General features: G+C 29.9%; 1 protein-coding gene across 7 annotated transcripts in view; it reads left to right on the top strand.

Annotated features, from left to right (window-relative positions):
- The window catches only part of LOC130673341 (E3 ubiquitin-protein ligase MYCBP2), a 229,073-nt gene that overhangs the window by 88,115 nt on the left and 113,116 nt on the right, over positions 1-27,842 (top strand). The window lies entirely within an intron of this gene.

Raw genomic sequence — 27,842 nt, 5'->3', positions numbered from 1 at the left:
AATAATTAAATGGAAGGTAGATTTTTAAAAAAATTAATACAAAAAACCCCTCCCTCTAATTTCATAACTCAATTACAAGAATTAACTAAACCAGTACTTGTGGTCGCGTGGATAACACTGTTGTCTTTAAATTTAAGTACTGGCCAGGCTCAGGTTCGAATCTCACAGAGAGCAAATAAATTATTTTACGATATAATGCATTGACCTGTGGGATTGGTTCCACAAAGCCGCCAGACTGCCACCTGTCTGCAATCCTGCCCACTAAAATCGCTCCGTGATTGCAAAAATATGGACAAAAGAGATGGGAAACAGATATCTAATAATGAGATATGGAATAGAAAAACAAAAAAGATGGCCAGGAAACATAGTCCGAAAAAGTTTAGAGTAGTTTGTTAGAAATATATATAAAATATTTACCCAAAGAAAATAGGGACTTTAAATTGCTTGCAACGTAACCTAAAGACTGTAGTGAAAAATTAAGATGACGACGACCCTGCTTTGACATTTGACGACAGTAGAGCACTACCCCTCCGCTTCGCAATCGAGATGTGCAATATGTAAAGAATAAAAACTGTAGAAAACGGAAGTTATGCTTAACTCATAACTTCCAAAGTATTCTTTTAGCGTTAGAAATTACAAAACCCCATCGAATGTCACCTCAAATCTTAAAATCTGTCGATTAGTTCAAAAGATGTCGATGACAAAAAATTAAAAAATAACAATTTGCCTTATTTTTTGTATTTAGTTTTGATTTCTTAAATTTTCTACAGTTTTTTTATAAAATATAACTTTTTTTGGAGTTAGATTTTTTGAACTTTAAAAGCAACAAAGGACAAAAAAATTTATGATTGTTGTTACAATTGAAATCAATGAAACAAAAGATAAAATAAAATAGAGTCTCAATAATTGGTGCTTTTGTCCTTTAGTAATTTTGTTTTTTATTCAATATTTTATATATAATAATATGTAAGAAGAGTATTGATTATGAACTTTATTATTATTTAAAATCTTTTTATGTGAATCGGGGCCAGCATGTTTACTTAGCGCATAAAGTAACATTACTTGTACACACATATGTCGTGAACAAAAGAAAAAGTTATGAATGCATAAGTGCAACACACGCTTCAGAGCAGTCTTGTTGGCCTCTTTAACGACTCTTGCCAGCAAAACAACTTGTCCTATTCATTTGAAGGCATGTTAGCATATATGTCAGGTGAGAATTTCTATGAAAATATTTTTTTTACTCCATTAAAAATAAAAAAAATCTCAAAACTTTATTCAGTCGTGAAGAAAAAAAATATTTTATTAACCGTGACCATGTGAATTAGTGAGTTGGATTTACATAAAAAATATTTTATTTCTTTTTATAACATCAGAACAAATCTTTATCTTCTTTTGGCTTTTCTGTGCTCTCTTAAACATTGCTTTCCATTCCAACATGACTAGATTGAGATAGAAAAGCAAAAAAATAAGAATGAGAAGAAAAATAAAAAAACTGAGGGTGGAAGTGAGTTATACTGGGGCTCTAGGAGGGAAATCGGATAAATGCACTTCTTTTGGGAAGTAAGAAAGCAACTCAAACCGTTCTCCGTCTACTGGTTTCTATCATTCGACTTGTGATGTCGAAGGAACTGGGAAAGAGTCCTGTTGAAAGTTAAAATGTTTGCCAACGGCAAGATTGAATTCTTAACCTCAGCCTCTGAATCTTCTGGAGCACTTTCAGTTGCCACACTACTAGTGAATCCGTATCTACTTTCGTTTTAACACGGTTCATCCCTCACATCGATCATGGACTGTCTTTCGTTGTGTTATAGACACCATTTAACTTGACTTTCATTTCTGGTTAATGTTTTTTTAATGATTTATTTTAAGATTTTTAAAATTGAATTTCAATGATACTGAAGTTAGACGACGTCTAAGCATTTTTAAATTTTTTTAAAAACGACAAGTTATAAAAAAAAAATATTAAAAAAAATTGCGCCTACAGTCTTTCCAATTTTCTACATGTGCATACTTTTAGTTTTTTTTTTTGCACGACTTATGATGCGAAACATTAGAGTGTGCTTTACGATCCAAAAATTTTTTTCGCCTCACTTCGGCAACTATTTCAACTATTATACCTTTGTTAGTTCACGGAATTAAGATATATTGCATACTATCTTGAAGATGATTTAATGGAGATTAGTTCCATACTTTTCAAAAATTTATTTAGTTCAATAAAAACGGAAAAAACATCAAAATAGTTTAAACAAATTTCCTGTCCGTCAAGTCTGAAACCCGTATACATTGTAACTCGCAAAAAATGCAGTAATTGAATCAAATTTTTTTTTTTTAAATTCTTTGAAAGAATTGTAAGTCTCCTATTGCGAATGGCTAGGTAACTCAGTGTCGTTTAATTACAATTAATAAAAGAATAAAAAAGGCTGTATAATTATATCTATATATATCTACGTAAAATTAACATGGATGGTGATATATCTATACATTATACGTACATTTATTCCACCAGGGGCGCTTGCGCATTACCGTCCTAGTACAGCTGTTATTTTTTTTTGCTAATTGGTAAGCCTGAATTTTTTCATTTCAATTTTTTTATGTTTTTTGTTATTTACGTATATTTTTTTTTTGTTATTAATCGAGACATTTTGAGTAGGTTCTTTTATAACTAGAAAAAAAATACTAATATAATTAAAAAAAAAAAAAAAAAAAACAACAAATTTTGATGAAATAAAATTGTATATATTTTAAATTTATTCGTGCTTCCCGCCATTTTGTATTATTATTTTATTATTTCATAATAAATGAGCATTATGAGTCGTGCACTTTTGGATTTTCCAAATTTTTTTGTAATTGACTTGTCGGAAAAAAAATCCGAAAGTTGTTAACTATCTGTTAACTTGAGGATCATAAATTTCAACCTATTAAATTCACTTTCATAATATATTCGATTAGTTTTATAAATTTCGATTAAATTTGCTTATGATGTTAACTAGTTACGTAATTTCAAATAAGTCAATTAATTAACGGGGGTAAAAATTGAAATAATGAATATTGTTATTGATAATAGAAAAAATTGTTTATTTAAAACAACAGGAAGTTGTACTTTTTTTTCTCCTTTTTTGTGTACGTCAAGTCCCAGCGTAATTTTGTCCCAATTGGAAAGTTTCTAATACGAGCGTTTAATTCTAGATTCGGGTCAGAGTTACTAAAACTCATAGTGGTCGCGGTTTACCCTTACTCTCATCCTCTAGAACGTCCTTTAAAGTCTCATCCCCTTCATTACCCGGTCGACGAAGGGCAATCTCGTGGCTGGAAACTGACGAGCTTCGGAACTGAATTACGATGAAGCTAAAACGAGGTAGTAGTGCAATTCAAACTTATCTCCCGTTGGCTTTTGAAGCTATACTAAACTTCCAAATATGCCTTTATACCAATATCTCTTTATAAACTTACTGAAGAACAAGAACAATTGAAAAAAAGATAAATAATAATAATTGTAATGCAAATCAGGGTTGAATTGTCACACAGTATTGTAACTTTTATTTGGATAGAGAAAATGTTTTAATTAAAGGAGACCGTAAAAATTGGGCTGCTAGTGGTGCTTCTAGACTTTCGAGAAACAGCAACAAAATTCTGAGACATGTAACTGGAAATTTATTCTTTGTAATGCATTACACATGTGTATCAATCAATTTACGCTCATTTCGAAAGAGATCTTTCATTGAGTCTACACTGTGAAAAATTTCCAACAAATTTTACTATGGGTGCATAGCAACACCGGACTATAAGAAAACTGGTAAAAAATTTACAAGTGCCCCATAGTAAACATATGCGCATAGGTCACAATCGTGTAGTCTGCGCGTACATTTACTATGGGACACTTGTAAATTTTGAATGAGTTGAGAGAGATGAAAAATACTTCTGCCATTTGAAAATTTTGAGGCAGTTGATGTAAGTTTTTTTGGGGTCGACTCAAAATAATTTAGAAAATAATTGAGACTAAAGACCCAATTACTGACACAATAGGAGGCATTGGCGGAGGCTTAATTTATTTACTATATTTAGGACTGTGTTAATAAATTTTTTATAACAGATCCTTTTAACCCGACACAGGGAGTCGGTATACGTGTACCGACCCAATAAGCATTATATGTCTATAGAATTACGCATTAGGTCGCCCGAGTTGTGAGATGTTTTTTTATCTCAGTGCGTGCTGTACGTGAGGGGTTAATTGATACTTTTATTCATCGAATCAACCATTTTTTTACATGTTTGTTAAATATAGCAAGAAATATATAAAAATAACAGTGATGACGCAAATGAAATAACTATTGATGTGCAACATAAGCTTTGGAATTAATTATCGACATTTACAAAGCGTATCTGTATGATTAATTTATTGAAGAATATTGACATGAATCAAAAATTAAAATTAATATTTGTTGATTTGAATGATTCTTGAACAAACAAAGAAGAGAATAATTAAAATGACTGATGTTATAATTTTTTAAAGATTGACATTTTTTTAACTATTGCAGTGATCCATTCACAGTTCTTTGAAATATAATTATTAAAATAAAATAATAGAAGTCCAGTGAATTTTTTTCATTGTATATTTTCGTCATACTTGCAATTATTGGCTTGTCAGTAACCTATTATATCGTGAATTAATGAATAGTTATTATTTTAACATTTAAAAATTGGGTTAATGCAAATATCCTCCTGTCAGTAATCGATGCTTCTGAATCTTTAATGCACTTAATATTGAGACTAATTATTCTTCATTAAAGTTGAAAAATTTCTAAAGTGTTCGGATTCAATGGACGCGTGACAGTCGATACTTGGATATTATCAAAAATAGAAAATACACGGAGAGAACTCATTGGCTAAAATTATCATGGCAATCGCCACACTGGTCAGATGTCCAAGAATCAACTAAACTATAAAAGAAATTAATATTTTATTAATTATAAAAGAAGGAAAGCTTATTTTGGATTTCAATAAATCTTCCAGTGCATTATCATAAAGTTTATCGTTTAGTGAAAATTATTTCGCCATACATTCAAAAATAACATGACGAAACTCAAACGGTTCTATAAAATTTAAAGTGATTGCACGACTACATACAACTTTGCGGTGGTAAACAGTAAAAATTTTTGTTTGTATGTTTTTCTAGATTCGTAAAATTCCAAGTTTTGTCACGGTATAACCCTCTATAGATCTTTATATTTCATGCTTCCAATATTTGATTAGTTTCCCGTATCGTAAAATACAAGTTATTGACACTTTAGAGGTCACCTGATACTGTTCAATTTTTATTTAGTTCTTATAAAATGAATATGTCATTTCGTCTAAAGACTTTTCGTTAACTATATGTCACAGTCATTTTTCCCACAAAGTTGAGAAATAAACTCAGGTTTTTACACTTTCCAAATATAATTCGTTTCATCAAAATTGTTGCAGAATTTCGATTATACAATTTATCGAATTTATCTCACGTGAATGAAATTATATTAATTAAATTGCGTAATATGTAAATGTTTTAACGTGACAAAACTTTAAAAAATCGAACCCAGTTTAGCGAAATCGTTTGCACAAAAAATCGTAAAACGTAACGTTACTTGAATAAAGATATATTCAAGTCGAAACTCACAATCAAAAATCCTATAATAAATTTTATACCTTCTAGATGATTATCAATTTTAAAAGATAAATTTTACGACTTCATAAAACTTTTCACTTAAAATATTATTTTATAAAGCTTTAAAAAACACTATAAAGATAAATTTTATATTTATAAATTTTAAATTGAATTGTGTACAAAATAGCAAGTAGCTCTTCATTATAATTTCGAGGCTTAACTCTAATTGAATTTTAAAGATTATGAAAGAATGTAGACAGTTTCCAACGAAATGATATACTTTTTAGGTTATCAAATTTTATTTCTTCATAAAACTTTATGCGAGCTTTCACTCGAAATTTAGTTTCATAAAGCTTTTAAATATTCTAAAAAAAAATATCATTGTTTTTATTGTCGTAATTCCGTATATTTGTCATGCCTAATAAAATTTTTCAAATAAACCGCTTCCGTTTTCTTAGAAATCGGCATAATTTATTTAAAGACTGTGGTGTCAATACTGTTACTCGTCCTCGGTAGAAAACCGAAGCAGTTAAGACTAATAGTGAGAAATTAGATGATGGCTTTGGCAAAATTTATCGTCGGCTTGACCTTTATGTATTTATTGTAAGTGAACGAAAAAGATGAGAATAGTGATATTCCATAGGAGTTTATTCTACAAAATTCTGGATCTATTAAAAAAAAATGAAGTCGATTCGTTGCGTCTTTCTTCAGTTATCGTGTCTGCATACAGGCATGCACACAGGAAATGTGATATTAGGATACGAAAAAATAACTTTTCGATGTGACAATTGCAATTAATGAACTTAAAATACCACTGATCTGTTATTCAAAGCTTGTCTTAAAAATAGCGTGATTATTATACCATTTAAATGTATGACATGACATTTACATACGGTTTATTTCCGGTGAAATCGTCAGAAATCGCTAATAGTTCTGATGCGACATCACCAAAAAAAAAGAAACCAAATTTGATACGTCCGATTCAAAAGCATTGTAGTCACGTTCTACCCACTTCAAGGAGTGTTAATTTTTCACTAAGACCTCATATAAATTTAACACGCCTCGAAATGTGTAAAAAGTTACTGCGATGCTTTAAAATAATATGACCACACTTGATCTGTTTTTCTAGTGAATAGAGACATTCAAGTCTCACCACCATAAAAGTAATTGTTAATTAATATTAATGATTATTAGCAGCATCGAAAAATCTAACGATAATCCGGAGTATTTTATCGTTATCCAGCTCCAAATATTATTGGTATTGAACCCAAGAGATTTTCTTCTATGACTAGATACAGACTTACTGAGTAAATTCAAAAAAAATTTGCGGTGGCTTTAACTCCAATAACAAAATAACATTTTATAGCATTTCTCGTACTATCATAGCATCCTTTTTTTATTTTAAGACCGCAATAAATTATTGTTTTAAATTTTTTCTAGTTTAGTCCGGTCAGCTAGTGTATAAGTCGATCCAGGCTTTGACTGTTGAGCTTATATATACCCTCTTAACTTTTCTCACACCATTTTATCCCACAGCCATCACGTTTTAATATTTACACCGCGTATCGTTATGCCGGATTATGGTGGCGCGCACACGAGAAACGATATTAACTTGGACCCCGACACAAAACCCTCTTTTCCTCACTATTCCTCTGCAGCCACCTCGTCCTCATACTTTTTCATCTCTCCCTCCCTTCTTCGCCCCCCTTACATACCTATCATCTCTTTCACCCCCACTCCCACACCTAATATACGAGACTATTCTCCTCGGGCTGAGATTTCTTCGCCCTTTTTCATCTTTCCTGCTTACTATTCTTTTTTAACGCTTCGACTTTCATTTTTATGATTAAAGTGTCGGAAATAATGCACTGGTGGATTCTTCTCGTTGCTAATATTATCATAAAAATATTTTTTTAACATAATATATTATTATAATTACTTAAATAAAAAAATACCTCATAATTTTAATCCCTACTTTTTTTTTAACGGCAGATTAAAAAATTTTCCAAGACTTTAACGTCGCTTTAATGTACCATTTTATTCATTAAAAATAAATTTTCTTTATAGAATATTATATAAAAGTTTAAGCACTTTGTTGGCTTTTTTTTTTATTTTATTCTTTTTTCTCATTCATATTATGTCGGTTATATTTTCCAGAATAGTTTAAAGTTAAAAAGTTGTTTTCAAGTATATATTTCTTTCCCGATATTTTTACGTTCGGAATGCGACGTACATATTTCCGTATTATCAAACAGACAGGGTGAGAATGAACTAGTGGGGTCTAAGGCCAGGTGGGGAGGGGAAGGGGATAATAAAAAAAGGGGTGGTGTCGTACAAATCATTGAAAAGTTCTGTGGGGTTTTCCAAGTTGGTGGCGTCGTGGTCGGTCTCCCGTAAAATTGAAATGATATAGCGGAGGATCGTTCTGGCGTCGGCCAATCGTTTAAACGTACCTTCTCTTTCCATTTTTTTCTCCGTGAACTTATAAATTCTTTTTTTTTTTTATTATTAAATATATTTTCTTTTTTTTTTTTTCTTTATTTCTATTCAATCGAAAACTTCAAACTTTTTGCCGGGATAATTTCTCGTCGCTTGCAGATATCTACTCAATCCTCTTTTCAATTAATCTCTACCCATTTTTTTACCTCATATTTTTTTTATTTTGAATACTTAATTATGATAATGAGTTGGTTAAAATATATTTTATTTATAAGTAAATGCTTCAAGATGACGTGAAAATTTTATATTTTTTCAATTTTACCGCCATTTTTCTTTTTGAATTTACAAAAAAAATATTTAAACAGGGAAAAAATCTAGATATTTATTTTTTTTTATTTATGTTTAGGATAAAATTTTTTCAATAATGTGCAAAAAAAAAAACAATTTTGTAATTTTTCAATGGATCAGTTTTCTTAAATTTTTTATGTTGGATTAATTACAAATAATAATCTGTCACTAATTACAATAAATTAATTACCTGTGTAAAAAAACTTTTATCCCGTACGAAAAAAAATATATATACGAAATATATACGGGCAAAATTGAATGTATGTCTCATATATGCGGCATATATTCAGATTTGCCCGAATATATACGGATGTATACTTTTTCAGTTTCGGGATCCATAATGAATTTAAGGTGAAAGACCTAGTACCCGATCAAGGAACTAGTATTCGATCACTTCATAAATTTGTATATCTATATTTACTAAATTTTACTAAATATAGATATACAAATACATGAATGATCGGGTACTAGGGCTTTTACCTTAGATCTAAATTTCATCACGAAACTCAGATAGTGACACAAATATGACTTTCATTATAAATTTGTATGAACAAGTAGAATCACGACAAAATTATGACTCAGTCAAATTTTAATCCTCGTGATCTAAAGTTCATTCACTAAATTAATTTTACAATCGAAACCGATTTACGTAAATCAAGTACTTGATTGGAAAAATTTAATGGTAATTTTTGAATCGATAAATTCGGCAAAAGGTTTCATTCAGTACAAACTCAGTTAAGCTGCTATCGAAGTCATCCCAAGTCCAATTCAAAGACGTAATGAATTAGTTTTAGAATTGATGTGGATTTACTAGACGAAAAATTGGAGCAAATTAATAATTAAAGTCATATTTGTGTCACGATCTGAGTTCCGTCATGAAATTCAGATCTAAATTAATTACAAACAAAAATTTTTTTTACATCCCATGGGAGAGAAACTGTTTTAGTGAGCCAGAAATTTCTTCTTGTTGATAAAAGATTTGATCTGCTGACAATAATTAAGTGTTCTAATATTTTTTTTTTTTTAAAAAATGTAAATAGTGGAAAAAGTCAACCAGAAGTTTCAAATGAAATTTTGTTTTAATAATTTTTTTTATAATCCAAAGTTGCTTAATGTAAGCTCGAACTCTGAAATCAACCAGCTAACTTCCTATCTTTCTCTCAAGCACACATGGTCCGTACTACGTACGGTTTTGTGGAAAAGCCGAGTGTAGTTCTGAGAGTCAAGCGATCAAAGTTCAGACTGAGTCCGACCAACCGGAAGCTCTCGATTTATGGTAGAAGAACATTACGACAGACACAAAAGGGATAAGAGACTAAGAGTGGGAAATTATAAGAGAGATAGAAAGTGTGTTAGAATGAGATAAAAATAGATACAGGATAAGTTTCAATGGGTTCAGACTTTGTATAAAATAATGTATGTAAATGAGGATAGACATTGTATATCGGATCGACAGATTTAAACTACGAGAACTTTAAATCCCCTTTTCCTATTTCATGTTCTCGTGGTGATTTATAAAATCCTCACGAGCTTGAGAATCGGCAAACAAATTCACTACACAGGTCATTTCTCTTTTTTATTTTATTTTATTATATTTTATCTCATGAATACATGGTAAATTTGCATACAGTTTTAACTTTATTAAGTAAACAAAATTTTTTACAATTACATTTTTTTTTATTTTTTTCAACAACTAAATTAATCAGTCGAGTCACGAGCGTTTTTATTTATACAATTTTTTTAATTAAATAAAATTTAAAAAATTAATTTACACTCAATAATTAATAAACTATAAATTTTACCAAATAAATTAAAATGTCAGTTATTGATAATTAATTTATTTAATAGCCAGTCATAAATTTCGTTATTAATTTTAATGGTTTGACATACTTTTTGATTGAAACCATCGATTGCCAAAGACAATAAATTTTTTATTAGTTCACGTATATATGAGTGGAATATTTGGAATATTCCCTTGATTGAAATCGAACTAGGTAAATTTATTTTAATCTGTTTCAATGTCACACCAATAGAACGCTAGGTAATATTTTATTGCCAACGGTCTGAATTACAATTTTTAATTGATACCAATTCAATCAATTTTCTTTTTTATTTTTTTTTTTCAAATTCGACAAATTTATTATCATCCATTTATTTCATGTTGACATTTTTATTATTCATAACTGACGATTTAATTTATTTAACTAAAAAATTACTTGGACCTCGAATTAATACTTTTTTATTTTATTTCATGATTTTCAAAATTTTTTAATTGCTCACAAAATGTCTGGTAGATTAACTTTGTACAGAGATTGAATTTTATTTAATTTTGATGATGACCTTTGATGAAGAATTGAATTCCTGAAATTACTTGATTGTTTTATATATTTTTTATTTTATATATTTATTTTTTTTCTCTTTGCACGTGGCTGGAGAATGTAATTTTCACGAACCAAAGAATTCAGTCTGTCGACACGTTTGAAACCGATACAATTCGCCCGATAAAACTGCCAACTGTTGTCTTTTTTTTTTTTCAAACTTTTATTTCTTCTTTTTCGTTTTATTTATTTTTTATCTTCTTTTTGTTCTTATAAAACTAGACCTTTTTTTTATCATTTTTATTCTTTTGTCCTCGACTTCCGCATCTGTATCTCTCTTTTATCCACTTTTATCTCGAGCCCGTGGACCGAATCTTCTACTTCGTCTGTCTCATCTCTTCCTAAAGTAGTCTTCTTTGCTCTCTCGCTCGAGTAAATCTCGAGTGCGCACCACCGTCCTGGATAGGAATAATACCCAAGGATTTAACGTTTGTAGTTTCACAGTATCTCTTTCTTGACCGAGCAGCATCAGCTTCCGGTATTTCATACTACTTGAATAACCATTTCTTCATTCTACAATAATAGTATATTTTAAAATCCAGAAAATTTTATTTTTTACCATTTAGTGGATAGTAAAATTTGAATTTTTTTACTAAGAACCTTTAGCTAGACAGAGAAAAGTGGTAACTGTTTCTATCACGTTTATAAAATATCAAGCCATAATGTTACGGTAAAAGATTCTATATCGTATGGTAATCGAACTATAGTAATGATTACCATACTCATGGAAGTAGTTCCCATATTCACATAAGAATAAACCCTATATTTGCATTGGAGCGGTTCTTAGGTGCGCATGGAAATAAACCGTATAGATCATGGTAACCGTTTTTATATTACTATGGTAGAGGTTACCATGTATTATAGTAATTATTGCCACAATGTATGAAAATCATTACCATAATGGTCATCATACTAATATCTATTACCATAATATCATGGTAATAATTCCCATGATATGAAAAATTTCGAAATTTTATGGTAATTGTTACCATGATAGTATGGTAATGATTACTATTATGGTACACGGAAAGAAAATTATGGAAGCAGTTCTCATAATTCTATGAAATTTTTTCCTATACCAACATAGGAATTATTACCACAAATTATGGGAGCAGTCCCTATAATTATAGGAATGTTTCCCATATAGGAACAGTTCCTATAATTATGGGAATGCTACCCATACCATTATAGGAATGGTTCCTATAATTATAGAAATGGTTCCTATAGTTAAAGAAATGGTTCCTATAATTTATACGAATTGTTTCTATACTATTATAGAAACCATTCCTATAATGTTATAGGAATCATTCCTACAAATTATAGGAACCATTCCCATAACATTATAGGAACAGTTCCTAGAATAGTATGGGAACGATTCCTATACCATTATGGAAATGGTTTCCATAATGATATGGGAATAGTTCCCATAACATTATGGGAATGGTTCCCACACTATTATGGGAACTATTCCCATATATTATGGGAACTATCCCTATAATAGTATAGGTACAATTCCTATACCATTATGGGAACTATTCCCATAATGCATACCCAAAGTTCCCATAGTTTTTTTTCTGTGTATAGTAATGATTACTATGGTAATGTGGTAACCATTATCATAATTTCATGGTATTAATTCTCATAATATGAACAATTTCGAAATGTTATAGTCATAGTTATCATAACAATATGGTAATGATTACCATAATAGTATGGTAATAATTACTATCAGATTATGGTTACCATCACCATACTATTATGGGAATCATTACCATACACAGAGAGAAATGTCAAGTAAATATTCCTATGCAGCATAATAATGATTACATTATTTTATAGTTTGTCACGCCGCTCTTACGTAAATGCTCATACAAACTATAGAGTACTGTAACCATTATCATGCCGCATAGGAATATTTACTTGACATTTCTCTCTGTGTACTATTATGGGAATCATCACCATTCTATATGGTAATGATTATTATGGGCGCCATTCATACAATCGATATTTTACAAAAACTTGGTATAACCCGATATGGGAACCATTTCTATAGTATATTGTAATCGTTACCGTAAATTACTCTCTGCATAAATTTTTTTGTTAATTATTTTTCACATGATCCAGATGTCTGAATTAAGTTTGATATTGGTTAACTTTTATCACTTGAACTTTTTTTAATTCTCTAATAATATTTCTATCATAATGTTTCTCCAATACTCGATGGAACAAGATGTCGATTTTTCTCGTTCGTCAGCTATAAACCACTATCACAATGAGTTTTTCAAGAGTGTAGAGTGTTGCTGCTGTAAGAAAAAGCCAACGAAGAATAAGAAAAAGGAGAAGAAGCGAAAGAGCTGTCTTACTTGACTACTCTAGTTATAAAGAACTTTGAGAACGTATAGCATAAGTAAAATAAGTAAAAGTATAAGTATAGGACATGAAGAATAAGAATAAGAAATAAAAAGTTTAAGAAAAAAATAAGGAGAAGAAAAGGGTATAGATGGAAAATAAGTATAAGTTTGTCTGCCGGCTGTTGCAAAAGACTGCCCGTAAGGCGCAAGGCGCAGAGCGGTCGGTTATTGCTATCGAGAAACGGTTACGATAAGCGAATGGGTAGTTCTCGATGGTGCTCTTCATCCGTCCTACCAGTGATAACATAGCTTTCGGTCAATAAGAGTTAATGTTGCGGAAGATGAAACAATTCTTAGAGAAGTAAAGAGATTGTTACCAAACCAGTCTTTGAATTACAAAACTTTTTTCATTTTCGTCGGCGTATTATTAACTTGAATATTACTACGCTTGTTAGAAATATTTATTATTTTTAGTGGAAGTGATACTCCAATCGTAGGCCAGATATAATTGATGCGAATTTTTTTATTTACTTACTGTTTCTTAACTTTTGTGTCGTCGGAAAACATTTTTTCCGGAGAATGAGTAATTCATTCTTGTAATTTTTTAACACCAGTAAAAATTCCTTGATATTTATTTCAACCGCAGCTGCCATCAATTGAAAATCAATTCAATTTTTAAAAATTTTCCAAACGAAGCAGCCCAAAGTGTGAGCTATTTTTGCATCAAAACTATTAGCGATTTCTGACGATTTCGCCTGAAATAAATCGTATGTAAATGTCATGTCACACATGTAAATGGTATACTAATCACGCTATTTTTAAGACAGGCTTTGAATAAGTGATCGGTGGTATTTTAAGTCCATTAATTGCAATTGTCACATCGAAAAGTTATTTTTTCGTATGCTAATGTCACATTTCCTGTGTGCACGCCTGTATGCAGATGCGATAACTGAAGAAAGACGCAACGAATCAACTTCATTTGTTTTTAATAGATCCGGAATTTTGTAGAATAAAATCCTATGGAACACTATTCTCATCTTTTTTGTTTACACAATAAATACACAAAGGTCAAGCCGACGATAAATTTTACCAAAGCCATCATCTAATTTCTCACTATTAGTTTTAACTGCTTCGGTTTTCTACCGAGACCGAGTAACAGTAGTGACACCGCGGTTTTAAAATAAAATATGCCGATTTCTAAGAAAACGGAAGAGGTTGATTTACAAAAATTTAGTTAGACATGACAAATATACAGAATTACGATTTGATATTCACACGGTAAGAAATATTTTGTGGATATCACTATGCCAGTATGGGCGAGAACGCCATACTGTATGGTATCGAAGATTTTTGTAGGTTATAAAATTGTATGCATAGATGATTCAACCATTGCGGGAATAGTTACATTGGCAATAGTTGTCGCGGACGCCGCAATGACGTATGGCCGTCAGGCCCATACTGCATTGCCGTATCCACATTGCTTCTGGCCGATAAACCTAGTCTAACGACATCTATATAGTTTTAGTGGTAATACGATAGTATACATTAATTAACACGCCAGAAATTATGGCGGGAATAACTAGTAGCATTGTGCCCTCGGCATTGTAGTATGGGTCTCAGGACCATGCAGTTTCATTGTGCCTGCTATTCATACGTGTGAGCAATAAAATAGCTCCAGTACTATGCAGTATAGTAAATAATGCCGTACTTCTGGGACATTACAATACTGTTTTGGAATATTTCACATACTATTTTAGTATCTGTCTCGAGACCATAGCAGCATGGTGTTGAACGTCATGCATTTCTTACCGTGTACGTCAATCAACAAATAATTTTATAGTTCGTGATCCAAAGTAATCATTAATACACTTTACTATAAAATGATGAAGCTTTGTTAAATTTTTCAAATAAAGTATTTTGTTAATAAATTAAAAAAAAAATTGACCAGCAATCGTGTGGAAAATGACACGAGTAAATTAATTTCAAAATTATTGTCAATCAAAACTGAAAAATTTTTACTGTAATAATTTTTTTATGAATTTATATCTTATTAATTTTTATTATCACAAAGCGTTCATTTGACACTTTTACATTTTCTGAACTTTTTTAATTTTTTACTAAATAAATTCTCATTAAACTTTTTTTTTATATTATTTTAAAAAAAGTTAATCAAATTCTTTCATTAAAAAAAAAACAAAAAACTAAGTGAAGAAAATCAAATCAAGGTTTTTTATTTCTAATCACTTGTCGTATAAAGAAATTCGATAAGTGATTGGGTAATAATATTTTTTTTTTTTATTTATTCGGATAAACTCGTATAAGAAATGTTATAAGAAAACAAACCAATTTATTTGAAGGCTTGTCAATCTTCTCAAGTCGACGTGTAGACGTTTTATAGAACTCTAAGAAAACGTCACGTTCGTCGTGAAGATTCGCCTGAGGAATTACGGACAAGTTCGTTGACAGAAACCTGCCGTCGTCGACTATGTCGGATGTCGTCCTATACGGTTCGTGTTTCTACACAAGTTTTAGCCTAGAGGGAAAACGTAAAACACACACAGCCTCTAGCAACCCCCTTGTACACAGCCTCCACCGTGTGTACTGTATTCAGCCTCGACCCGCATTTGCTTTTGCAATAACGACACCAGCTGTGACTTTGAATTGACGTTGCAATTAAATTTAAACCCCCTACCATGTATAAATACTGTCTCTTGCTGTTTCCTTTTTTTCATTTTTTTATCTACTTCTTTACATTCTCTTTGCCTTTTCCTTTTTATTATAATTTTTTACATCGAATCAGAATTTTTACGCCCTTATATTTACATGAAAGAGTGACAATAAAATTAGCAAATAATAAAAATAAAAAATATATTAGTACATTGAAATAACGATACTCGATAATTTATTTCAGTTTCTTGCATTACAGAAATAAATTTTAAATAAAAAGAAAAATAAATAAATGAGACGGGAGGGCAATAGAGGCCACATGGGGCCAAATGATCCCTGAAAATTAGTTTTAAATCTGAAATCATACCCACAAATTTACTCGAATAATTTAATGGGAAGTCTAAGGTTTCCGTGGCGCCATCAAATCATCGCGAATTCTTGTAGAACTCGACGAAATTAGACTTTTTTTCAAACAGTTATAGCTTCTTCAAAAATGGGCTAATTCAGACATTTTTTTTTTCAAAATTTTCGTCTCCAAATGAACTTTCCGGAAAAAAATACGAAAAAAATTAAAGATACTAAAATCTATGAAATATTTCACTTTTTTGAAAAAATCGCTTTTTTCTCGGAATCCATTTTTCTCAAAAACTAAGCGAGATATCGAAAAATTTTATTCTTTAACAGGGTCTTATTTCATCGAGTTTTACAAGAAGTCACGGTCATTTAGCGGCGCCACGGAAACCGTAGAATCTCAAATTTAATTAAAATTTATACAATTTACGATTAAAAACAAATTCAATGATAAGATTTAGCCAAATAGTAGATCGGAGATCAATAAAATTTATTGTTTAAAATCACGTTTTTTAATAAAAATTTCGATGTCGTTTATTTTTATCATAAGAAAAAAAATTAAAAAGTTAGTTTTTTTTTAGGGAAACTCTTCACAGACCATTTTGCCCCACAATGTAAATTTAATTTCTGTAACTGCATCATTTTATCAAATACTTGCTTAGCCAATCAAAAAACTAAAATTTATTTTAAATATTTTTAGAGCAGCCCACTTTGCCCCGAACTTGGATTTTTTCGCCTGGCTCATATTTATACCAAAAACTTATTAGGATCCTAAAAAAAAGTTAACAGCAAAAAAATCGCTGACATTTTTTGTACTTGAGGGGCTCATTTTACCTCCTCCTTTTATATGAACATTTTTGTGTCCCAATAAATAATATAATTAGTTGTTTAATCCGGTAACTAGATTGTGGGGTTAAAAATATAAACGAATATATTGTAAGGAAGTGGTTATTAAAAATTTTTTGAAACCACGATGATTCTCATCTCGATTAACCAGCTTGTCTCGACACTAAATTAATGCTTCAATTAAGCCCCATGACCTAGAATGCAAGTATATATTCCCTTGATGTTACCGTGTATATGAACTACACACAACAAGTAGGAAATAAGCAATGCACGAATAGTGTACTAGAATTATTCCCCAAAGTTATACCTTGTATACCTCATTGTCTTCCTCTACTTCCTCTCTATCTAGAATAAATATCTTGGCGAAATTTACAAGCCAACAACCGCATTACAGTTGCCTTATTCATGCTATTAATTTCAAAGTTATTTATGCTTCGCCATTTAATTTAATACTGAGACATTTATTTTCATAATTATTCCACTTTCATATATATTATTATTATTTTTATTATTTTATTAATAATAATAATAATAATAAATTAAAAAATAATATCAATTAAATATTATTACCCTCCAATGTATGAAATTATTTTTATTCAAATTCCCCTGACTTTACGCCCCTATGCTTTTAATCTCTACTCGTAATTATTGATTCGCGTGTTGATTTTAGCAAAGCGTAAATATTTAATCAAATATATATTGCCTTCATTGGGATTAATTCTCAGAGTGTGTTGATTAAAAGATGAAAATATTTTAATTAATAATTCACTTGAAAAAAAATAATACGCAGTTAGAAATTTTGTGTTAAATTTAACACAAATTTGTGTGTTAATTCAAGATAACGCGTTTGGGTTGATGGTTAACACGCATTTTATGTTAAATATATGAACACAGAATCTGTTTTTTTTTTCTGAGTAAATTTAACAGTTTTATTGTGTTAAAATTAACTAATAGGGGAGAGGGGGCAGAGTGGGCCCCATAAGGAAAATAATTATAATATCATTCAATTTTTTTACGCGTTTACTTCTTTTTAGACCCTTGATACTTATTTTCACTTCATTATGCTGCGTCCATTAAAATTAAAAAATCGAAAATTAGGGGCAAAGTGAGCCCTCTAAAAAATTTCGGATTTGATATTTTTTATTCTTTACACGTGTGATATTTGCAAATAACTATAAAACAATTGTATCTTAATAATATACAAGTCATTTTAATAGTCTGCTGCGATATAAATTTAAAACGTAATTTTATTATCTTTAACATTCTTAATAAATTATATTCAATGAACAGTTATGGTGGTCTATTTTAGCCCTCATTATATAAGAAATTTCGATAAACTTATTATCCGTCCGAATTTATTAGCGTATAGAAAATTTTGAGGGGCCCACTTTGCCCCCATATTTTTTGAAGTTTTGCACATAACCTAACCAACCCAAGTATATTGATCTAACCTCAATAGAACTTATGTCAATTTAGCAACGAATTAGTTTGATTATCGGTGATTTAAAAAAAAAAAACAGAGCTATGAATTATTCTCACGTGAAATGAGAACCCGAGTCGAAAAATTTGATCTGATTGCAGTCTAAATAGATTGTATGTGGACTCTTTGGTCTGTCTTCAAATTTTTATAAAAATTTTGAGCTGTATTTGATCTAAAGATGATCAATAACAGACTAAAAAAAATAATAGGCAGTAAAAGTCAGATTTTAGTCTGGATAAAAACAAAAGAAGCCAATGTATGGTGAGAAAAAAGTCTGATTTTTATCTCGAGGCGACTAAAACCAGACTAAAAATGATGGGAAACCAGTCTGAAAATAGTCTAAATAAGTAATAGTACGAGAAAAATTCGATTATTCAATAGAAATAACTTGAAATTTTTATTTGATTTAAAACAGAACAAATTTTTCGACCCGGGAATTAAAAATTCATTGAACCTGGTTATAAAAATACTAAAGTAGTCTATGATTTTATGTAATTGTAAATCAATTATAATCCGAGTTTCCTTGCCGGAAATGACGTTACAATGCTTTGCTTGATTATAGTAATGAAGGAATGCGCGGAAATCATGGGAGTGTTTAACCAATCAACACAAATTTTGTGTTAATTTTCGAATAACACAATAATTATGTTAAATTTCAGAGTTTCTGATCATTTAACATTAAAAATCCGTTAAAGTAAAATAACGCGAAATGCCTGTGTTGAATTGACAGATTGCTGTATTGAAAATCAACACAAAAAATTTAACCAGATAATTTTTCAACACAAAAACAGAAAATTTCTGTCTGTGTTGATGATAATTTTTTTTTTTGTTCAGTTAAAGCTTGACTTTTTTTTGTTAAAAATCAATGGTGATAAATCGGTCAGATCGATTTGTAAAAGAGATAAACCTAAGCCATGTGGAATGAGAAAACGTTGAGTTTAGACTGTGTTTCCGCCTGGCTTAATTAACGTTAACGAACCACACCGTGGGATGAGGACGAGGACGAGGACGAGGGTAGGATGAAGGTGAGGGTGTGGGTAAGGATGAGGATGAGGGTGAGAGTGTAAGAGTGAGTGGTAGAGTAGGGTGAGTTGGTTGGTTGGTTGGTTGGTCGGTCGGTTGAGTTGAGTTGAGTTGGTGGATGCTGGTAACTGGTGAGAATGAAAAAGAGGAATAGAAAAGGTGAAATAGCGTCGAGGAGAAGAGAAGAGAGTTAGATCCAGCTCGTGGCTCCTGGTGGTGCTGGAAGCTTGCGTTCACAGACGCCGCAGAATTTCATTCTCATCCGACAAACGGTTGAAACCTAGCCCATTTTCCACTTCACCCCTCTTCTCCCCATTTCATCGTACTCCTTTTACTGCTCTTGTTTTCCACTGCGTACTATATCTACTGCTTTGGACTCCCTGTTGACCAGCTTACCTCCATATTTCACGCGCAAAATTCTCTGCCGACTCACGTCAACATTTAAGTAACTGCATAAATTACTTCAGTTACTACATTATTTATATTTTATTTATTGGTAATTTATTTATTACGCAATTGTCTAAAACTTTTTTATTTATTTATTTAATAAATAAATTATGGGAGACAGAGGCTCTATGAGATATCAAAAACTTACTTTTCCATGATTAATTTTTTATTAATTTAACATGTACTTCAAATTAGACGGTGTCCTTAAAAAATTTGGGACAAAAAAATAATTTTTTTTATTTTTGGAAATGGACCGTCGTGCCCTAGAGAGAAAAAACTTTTTTTTTATGTAAATTATTGAACAATTACCGGAAATTTATTCAAAATAAATGAAAATTAATTATATGCGGTAATTAAAATTTACAGTAATTAATTGTTAGCTTACACTTTCACCCCTCCCTCTCTCATTACAAAAAAAATATTTTTTAATTATCTTAAGTCAATCTAAAAATGAAATTATTTATTATTAAAAAAAAAAATAACAATAGGAATATTCATTGATAATTTTTGTTTTATTTAAAAAATAAATTACTGTAATTATGGAATAATTAAAATTTATATGAAAATATTAGTAGTCTTAAAAATCCATTAGTAAAGATTTATGAAAGATCATTTTTTTGCGAACGTAAAAAAAATAAAATTAATTACTTTATAAAGAGTTTGTTTAATTAAAGAAAAAAACAATGCATTTCTTTAAATCGACAAAATTAATCAACCTTCACGAAGCGCCACATTTTAAGATCGATTACCGCACTCCGCCCTGAGGTCCAGACCAAACAGCTTTAATTGCTTGACATTTTTCTCCGAGCTTTTTTCTCGTCTAGCTTGAAATGTATCTTTTGAGTTTAAAGAAAAAAAAATAATTCATTAACATGCTTAGGTATTTAAAATTAATCACTAACACCCATTTATTTTATAGATTTTTTAATTAAAATTTACTATTGTACAACAAATAAATATAAATATAAGTGAAGGGCGGGCAAGATGGGACCGGGTTGCAAAACAGATCACCCTAAAAATTTGTTTTAAATTTTTTTTTCCCAAAATTGTTTTTAATTATCATTTATGAGTCTTATCATCACACTTGTGAAATTTTGAGTCCCAGAATTTTTTTTTTAAATTCTTTTTTCAGAAATTTCTTAGTAGACAATGTATTGTTGGCCACAAAAAATACATACGATGTTTTCTTCGCTATATTTAAATTTTATAAAAGTTCTTTATCTTCAACAATTTTTTTGCGGCATTTTTATTTACTAACAGCATTGCAAATCTCTTTTTTCACTTAAATTCGATGGTAAAAGACCTAGTACCCGATCAGGGAACTAGTACATGAGCACTACATGTATTTGTATATCTATATTTAGTAAAATTTAGTAAATATAGATATGCAAATACATGAATGATTGGGTAATAGATCCCTGATCGGGTACTGGGGCTCTTACAAACAATTTTTTTTAAATATCCGGGTCAAAAATAAAACGATTTAGATTTGGTTTACCAAGTCGAAATTTGGAGCTGTTTTTTATAAGACAAACTCGACTTTTTTTACGGAGATATGAAATACATTGAGTTTTCGTCTTGGTTTAAACTTAACTGGCTTACTTAGTCACGATTTAAGACGAAAAAGTTAAAATCAAGTCGAAATTGACTTGGTTTAGACTTATTCGACTTAAATTATAAGGCAAAAAAGTCAAAACTACGGTGAAATAATTTTTATATATTAAGGCGAAAGTAAGGCGAATAAATAATTTTTTTTCGACTTGATTCAGCAAATCAAAAGTAAGGTGAATGACTATCGTGCTTAAAGTAAAGACGAATAAGTTGAAACTAAGATAAAAAAATACGAATAAGTTGAAAAAAGTTCAAAAAGTTGAAAAAAATTTAATTTGAGTCGAAAAAGTTGAGATCTTATCGAAAAATCGTCGGCAAATCGATAACTTCACAGGAAAATAAGGTGAAGCGAGCCTGAATCAAGTTTTTTTTTTTGACCCGGGTAAGAAAAATATTTTTTTACTTTTTTAGGGGTGGCCGTTTCGCCTCTCTGGGAAAAATTTTTGTCCTATAGTAACTCGAAATTAGGTTTAATTACTTCAAATGCCAGCCAAAAAAAAAGAATAGTCTTCCAATGCACAAAACTCCATTATTTCCTTAGCGGTCCCGTTTTGCCAGCCCTCCTATTATCTTATCAAAGACAAATATATAAAAAATTAATCTACTTAAATTATAAGAGCTCTTATATATTATTAAAACATTTGTGCTTATTAGATCTAAGTATATCTCGTTAAATTTAAATAGTCTAGCAGATTCGGTTTAATCTAAAGCATAAACGATCGAATGTTATGTCTAATTAAACTTTTATTAGATCTACTAAATTTTATTATAACTGCTATAATTTTTCTCACAATTCCACTCTCTTATTCTTTTTATTTCATATAAAATAAAATATTTAATAAAAATATTAAAAATAAATAACGAGAGGACTCGAATAAAATAAATACACAAAAAATCATTATATTAAATATAAAATAATAAGAATTATATTTATTACTTTTGAATAAGAAAAAGATTTTTACTCTCATAATACCGAATATAAAGATAGAGTGATACAAAAGAAAACGTTTATGAGATTTAAATCGTCTAAGCGGTCCATTTCTTTTCCAATGCATTATTCACCAGCTGGTTGAGCTCCTAAATGTTTTACGCATTCGATACTTCTCACTCTACTCTCTACACTCATCTCTTTTACTTACTTATATATTTATCTATCTCTCTCTCTCTCTCTATTTCTTCCCTTATTCTTTAATTTCCTCTCTCTCATCTCGCGATTTTTTACTGTACTTATTTCCCCAGATGCGAACTTACGAATGCTGATGGGAGTGTAGGGCATCCTCGAATAAAAGATGCGGTAAACATTTCGCGTACTTTTGTCACGTGTTTTCCCTTTTATTCACTCTACTTTCTCATACCATTTATACTCGACAGTATATATATTCTCATAAAAATAAAAATAAATAAATAAAAATGAATAAATAAAAATAAATGTGAAAGAAAAAAAGATTTTTTTCTTCCTTCAATCATTGGTCCTTTGGGATTTTCATGAATGTAAATTCCTAATAAAATTTACAACCCCCTTTAGAAGAAAGAAAAAAAAAATCTTGAATTTATTTATCTTTTTTCGTTAAAAAAATAAAATTACGGGGATTAAAAAATTTTTTCTCTTAAGTTGTTTGAAATAGTGATTGAGTTTGAAGGTCAACAAAGGGTCCAGTAAAATAATTTAGATAGAAAGATAAAGGTTTTGCGTTGAGAAACAAAGAGAAAGTAGTAAAGTGAGTGACTGCCGCCAGTTTGAAGATTTAGGAGGGTAACATCGTTCTCCGTTTAGGTTTTCAGAGCTGGGGTGGCTTAACGGCCTCGTAAATTACGTCTGTTTCGCGTTGCTCCTGTATTTTTTATTTTATTTTATTTTTTTTCATTTCTTCCCGCCTTTTATTTCTATCTTGTCGTAGGTATATCCCAGTTGTGGCCCTCGAGTCTCGTTTGCATTTATTATCGTCCAGCCGTAAAGAGACGACTAATTAATCGAGTGCACGTGTATACATTGACTGAAGGTTATGCTCAGACAGATGATATACTCTACTAAATTATAACTCATTTTTTATTCAAATTCACGTCGTACGAATTTTTTAAAAAATAAAACAACTTATAAAATACAAATAAATGAAAAAAAATTAGTAGGCGGATAATATTCTTAGAATATAGAGCAAGAACTCTTACATCAGTATAAATCCGCAATGAAACGTAAGAAGTTTGTCTCCGTTGGAATAAAAAACTACAGAAATATCTTGGGAATAAAATTCACTTTATGCTTTCTTTGTTATATATAAGAAGTAAAGTAAGATGCAAAAAAACTAAGAGTTTAGGCACTTGAAACTTCTTATGGATACGGATAAAAAAATGTATATAAGCTATACTTAAATAAATATAGTGAATTTTTTTCTAAATTAGTAAAAAAATACTAAAGAACGGATTACTTGATTTTTTTGTTATTTTAAGATTTTAAACGTTTTTGTAAAGTAATAAGTTTTGTTAAACATCAGCAAAGTAAAAAAAAACCGTTGCTTAAATTACTGAACCGACATTCGTTTCTAGTAAAGTTTTCGAATTATAATAATATTACAATTCATTTACTTGTGACATCTTACAGAATATTGCTAATTAACTTCAAAATTTGATATAATTCTTCACATTGAGTCGATCATTTTTGGAGCTAGAAGAAATTAGAGCCGAAAAATTTTAAACTGAGTCTATGCAGCAAACTGATTTCGCAGCAAAAATAATTTAATTTTAGAATTTTTTTGGTTTGAAGAACTTGAAAAAAATGACGTTAGAACCAACTACACAGTTATAAATTTTGTGCATTTGTGTTGAAAAATTATTTGGTTAAATTTTTTGTGTTGATTTTTTACACAGAAATCTTAATTATGTTATTATTCTTATTATGTCATTATTATTGTTAATTCAATACAAACCGTTTGTGTTATTTTACTTTAACAGATTTTTTATGTTAAATGATTAGAAAGTCTAGAATATAACAGATTTCTTGTGTTATTCGAAAATTAACACAAAATTTGTGTTGTTTGACTCAACGTTTCCGCGCAATTCTTCATTACTATAACCAAGCAAAGCATTGTAGCAGCATTGTCTGCAGGGAAATTTGGATTATAATTTATTTACAATTAAATATACACATTTTACAATTAAATTTAGATAACTTTCATACCTTTTTGACCTGGTTCAATTGTTCGCTAAATTGACATAAGTTCTACTAAGGGTAGATCAGTATACTTGAGTTGGTTAGGTTATGTGCTTATGTTTATTAGTTGACTTTAACACGAAAGATGTGTTAAATTTACACAAATGTTCTGTTAAATGTACACAAATTTTCTGTCAAAAGAACAGATTTTATGTGTTCAATTTTATTCAACGTAAAATTTGTGATAAAGATCAACACAAACGCAATGTGTTGAATTAACACAAAAATTTGTGTAGACTGTTTGCAACAGACGATTTGTGTTGAATTTAACACAAAATTTCTAACTGTGTATGAACAGTTTTTGACTTTTATCAGAACTGTTCAAGAACGAGGTCAGATGGTTGAAAATTTTCTGGCTTTTTTTTTAAATTTCCAAAATGATCGACTTCAAGTTGAAAATTGTCACAAATTTGGAGTCTACTATGATGAACCTTTTTGAAAAATTTTTGCAAATAATTTTGATTATACATTTTTTTGATAAACGTTACCTCTGATCTCACTATAATGACATCTAAAGTGACAGTTATCAAAAAATTAGCGGGTCAATTTAAAAATAATCAAATTTTCAAAATTTATTCATTATTACAACACAGCCACTATGTCCATATAAATTTACATTTTAATAATTATTTATTTTTTTGCTCTTGCATGAGCTATGGATGTGCGCACTTTTGAATTTTCCAACTTTTCCTACAATTATAAAGTTTTATTTTTAAAACAAATCAATTCAAAAGTCAAAACAGTTCATGTAAAAAAAATTCAATATACTACCAAATTACAATCGTTTACAATTAACGATTAATTTGAGCATGCGCGGAAACTGATACAGAATTTATGTCACTGTTATATTAATCTGGTACCAATTGCGTGTTACTATTTAACCAACAGTAACAATATTGATTCGGAATCATGATTTTTCTTGTTTTCATAGAGAAAATAAATAATAGACTATAAATAAATACATAAAAATATATTGAAGGTAAAGATCTAAATTGGCGAAGTAAACGGGTAAAAGTACAAAGTGAAAGAGACGTTTTTGTAGGAAATAACGTCAAATATCCTCATGTTTCTCCGGGTCCAAGTGACCCCAGCACGTCGATATTTCGTGTCCTGAACGATTAGCCACTTTGTCGTGCGAGATTTAATAATGTTTTGACCAAGTAAACCCACTACAGGGAGAGTTTGTTCACCACAGAGAATATATTACACACATAAACATACGGTCATGCACGCACGTATGCACGCACATACGTTTATATGTATAAAATATACAGCACAGTAAGCAAACGGGTAATGAAGTAAAGTGAACAGTATAATAAGTAAAATAAGAGAGCTAATGTTAAATGTAATGTAACGTAATGTAAGAGCCGAGGAATAGAAAGAGTTGACGCCACACCATGCACGCGGGGTCACGACTGTAAGCATTCACTCGCATTCCTTCTCACGTTCCTTTAAAGTCACTCGAGTATTTTATTCTCATAAAAATTCTTATAATGTTATTTTATTTAACAATTGAAAAACATTTTTTTTACTTGTAATTAAACTTAAAAATTTTTGAAAAGTTATTGCACAATATATAGATATAAGTATATAATTTATCTGCGTTTAAATATAAAGGCATTATAATTATTCTCATCCGTAATATCTTTTATTATTTTATTCCTTCAGTATATCACTTGCAATAATTAATTTTAGCGCTTCGTCTAATTGAAACATCGTACCATCGATAATTAACCCTCTTTTAATTCACAAGAGAACGTGACCTGCTTGACTTTTAATTTTCCTCACTTCCGCCACCCATCATATTTTATCCTTCTCAATTAATTATACAAATTAACAGAGACATTTAAGCTTTGGAAAATTAACAACACCACTTTGTTAATTAAATAAATAACACTTTTTTTTATTATTGTTATCATTTAAATGTCTGTATTCAGTTATTTAGTTTTTTAAACACGTACACAATAAATAATTTTGTTAATTAATGTTGAAGTTACAGTTACCAGGTTTTCATTTTATTTTATTTTAAAATAAAGACGGAAATCGAGAAAAAAATTTTGTGTTTTCTGGAAACACGAGGATTTTTTCTATTTTCGTGTTATTTAATTTGTGATTAATGAGAAGAAAAAGGGTTACAATTTTATGTTAATAATTTTTTGTATTTTTTTTATGTTCTAGGTAAGTGAAAACTTCTATTCAATTGAAAAATTTCATTCGATTCGTTGCAATGATCCGTAAGTTTGTAAATTTTTTTTATTTTTATGGTTAATTGAAAAATTAAAAATTTTATATTTTGGAGACAAAGATCTTGGCCGAAATATTGAGTACAGATCAGTTCTGATCTACCCGTGTAAAAAAAATTCATTCCAAAAAGATTTCAAAAAAGTTTCGCATGTGGAACTTCTAAACATGAGACAGATCAGAACGTTAAATGGAACTTTTTTGGAACGTTAATAATTTTGATGGTAAAAGGAAAGTTTTTATGAGCAAATTTAGAATCAAAAAAGGATGTTTTTGGAATTTTATATGGACATTCCAAAACATTCCAAAATGACTACTTTTGCATCTTTCGTAGACTAAAGACGTTTCAGAAACATACCAAAATAGTTCAAATATTACTACTTTTGAATTTTTTATAGAATCAAAAAAAAACGTCCATAAAAAATTCCAAAAAAGTTCCAAGAACGTCCTTTTTCGACCCTCAATTTGCTCATAAAAACTTTTTTTTTACCATCAAAATTACTAATGTTCCAAAAAAGTTCCATTCGAAGTTCTAATCTGTCTCATTTTAAAAGTTCCACATGCGGAACTTTTTTGGAATCTTTTTGGAACGGATTTTTAACTTCCCGCTAAGAAAATTGAAAATTTTCAAAAATTCGGGAAGTTATTGGTTTCGGTCTGATTTACGAAAATCGAATTTCCATCAGATGTCAACGTTTTGGGGTCCTAGGAAGCTATCTTGACTAATTTCACGATGATGTCCGAGTGTATGTATGTAAATATTCATAACTCTTGAACGGATGAACCGATTTTGATCTTTGAGGTGTCATTCGAC

This window comes from Microplitis mediator, chromosome 8 (genome assembly GCF_029852145.1).
Source record: "Microplitis mediator isolate UGA2020A chromosome 8, iyMicMedi2.1, whole genome shotgun sequence".
Classification (NCBI taxonomy): domain Eukaryota; kingdom Metazoa; phylum Arthropoda; class Insecta; order Hymenoptera; family Braconidae; genus Microplitis; species Microplitis mediator.
The sequence above is the reverse complement of the archived record's forward strand: the minus strand, read 5'-3'. Positions and strand labels throughout refer to the sequence as shown.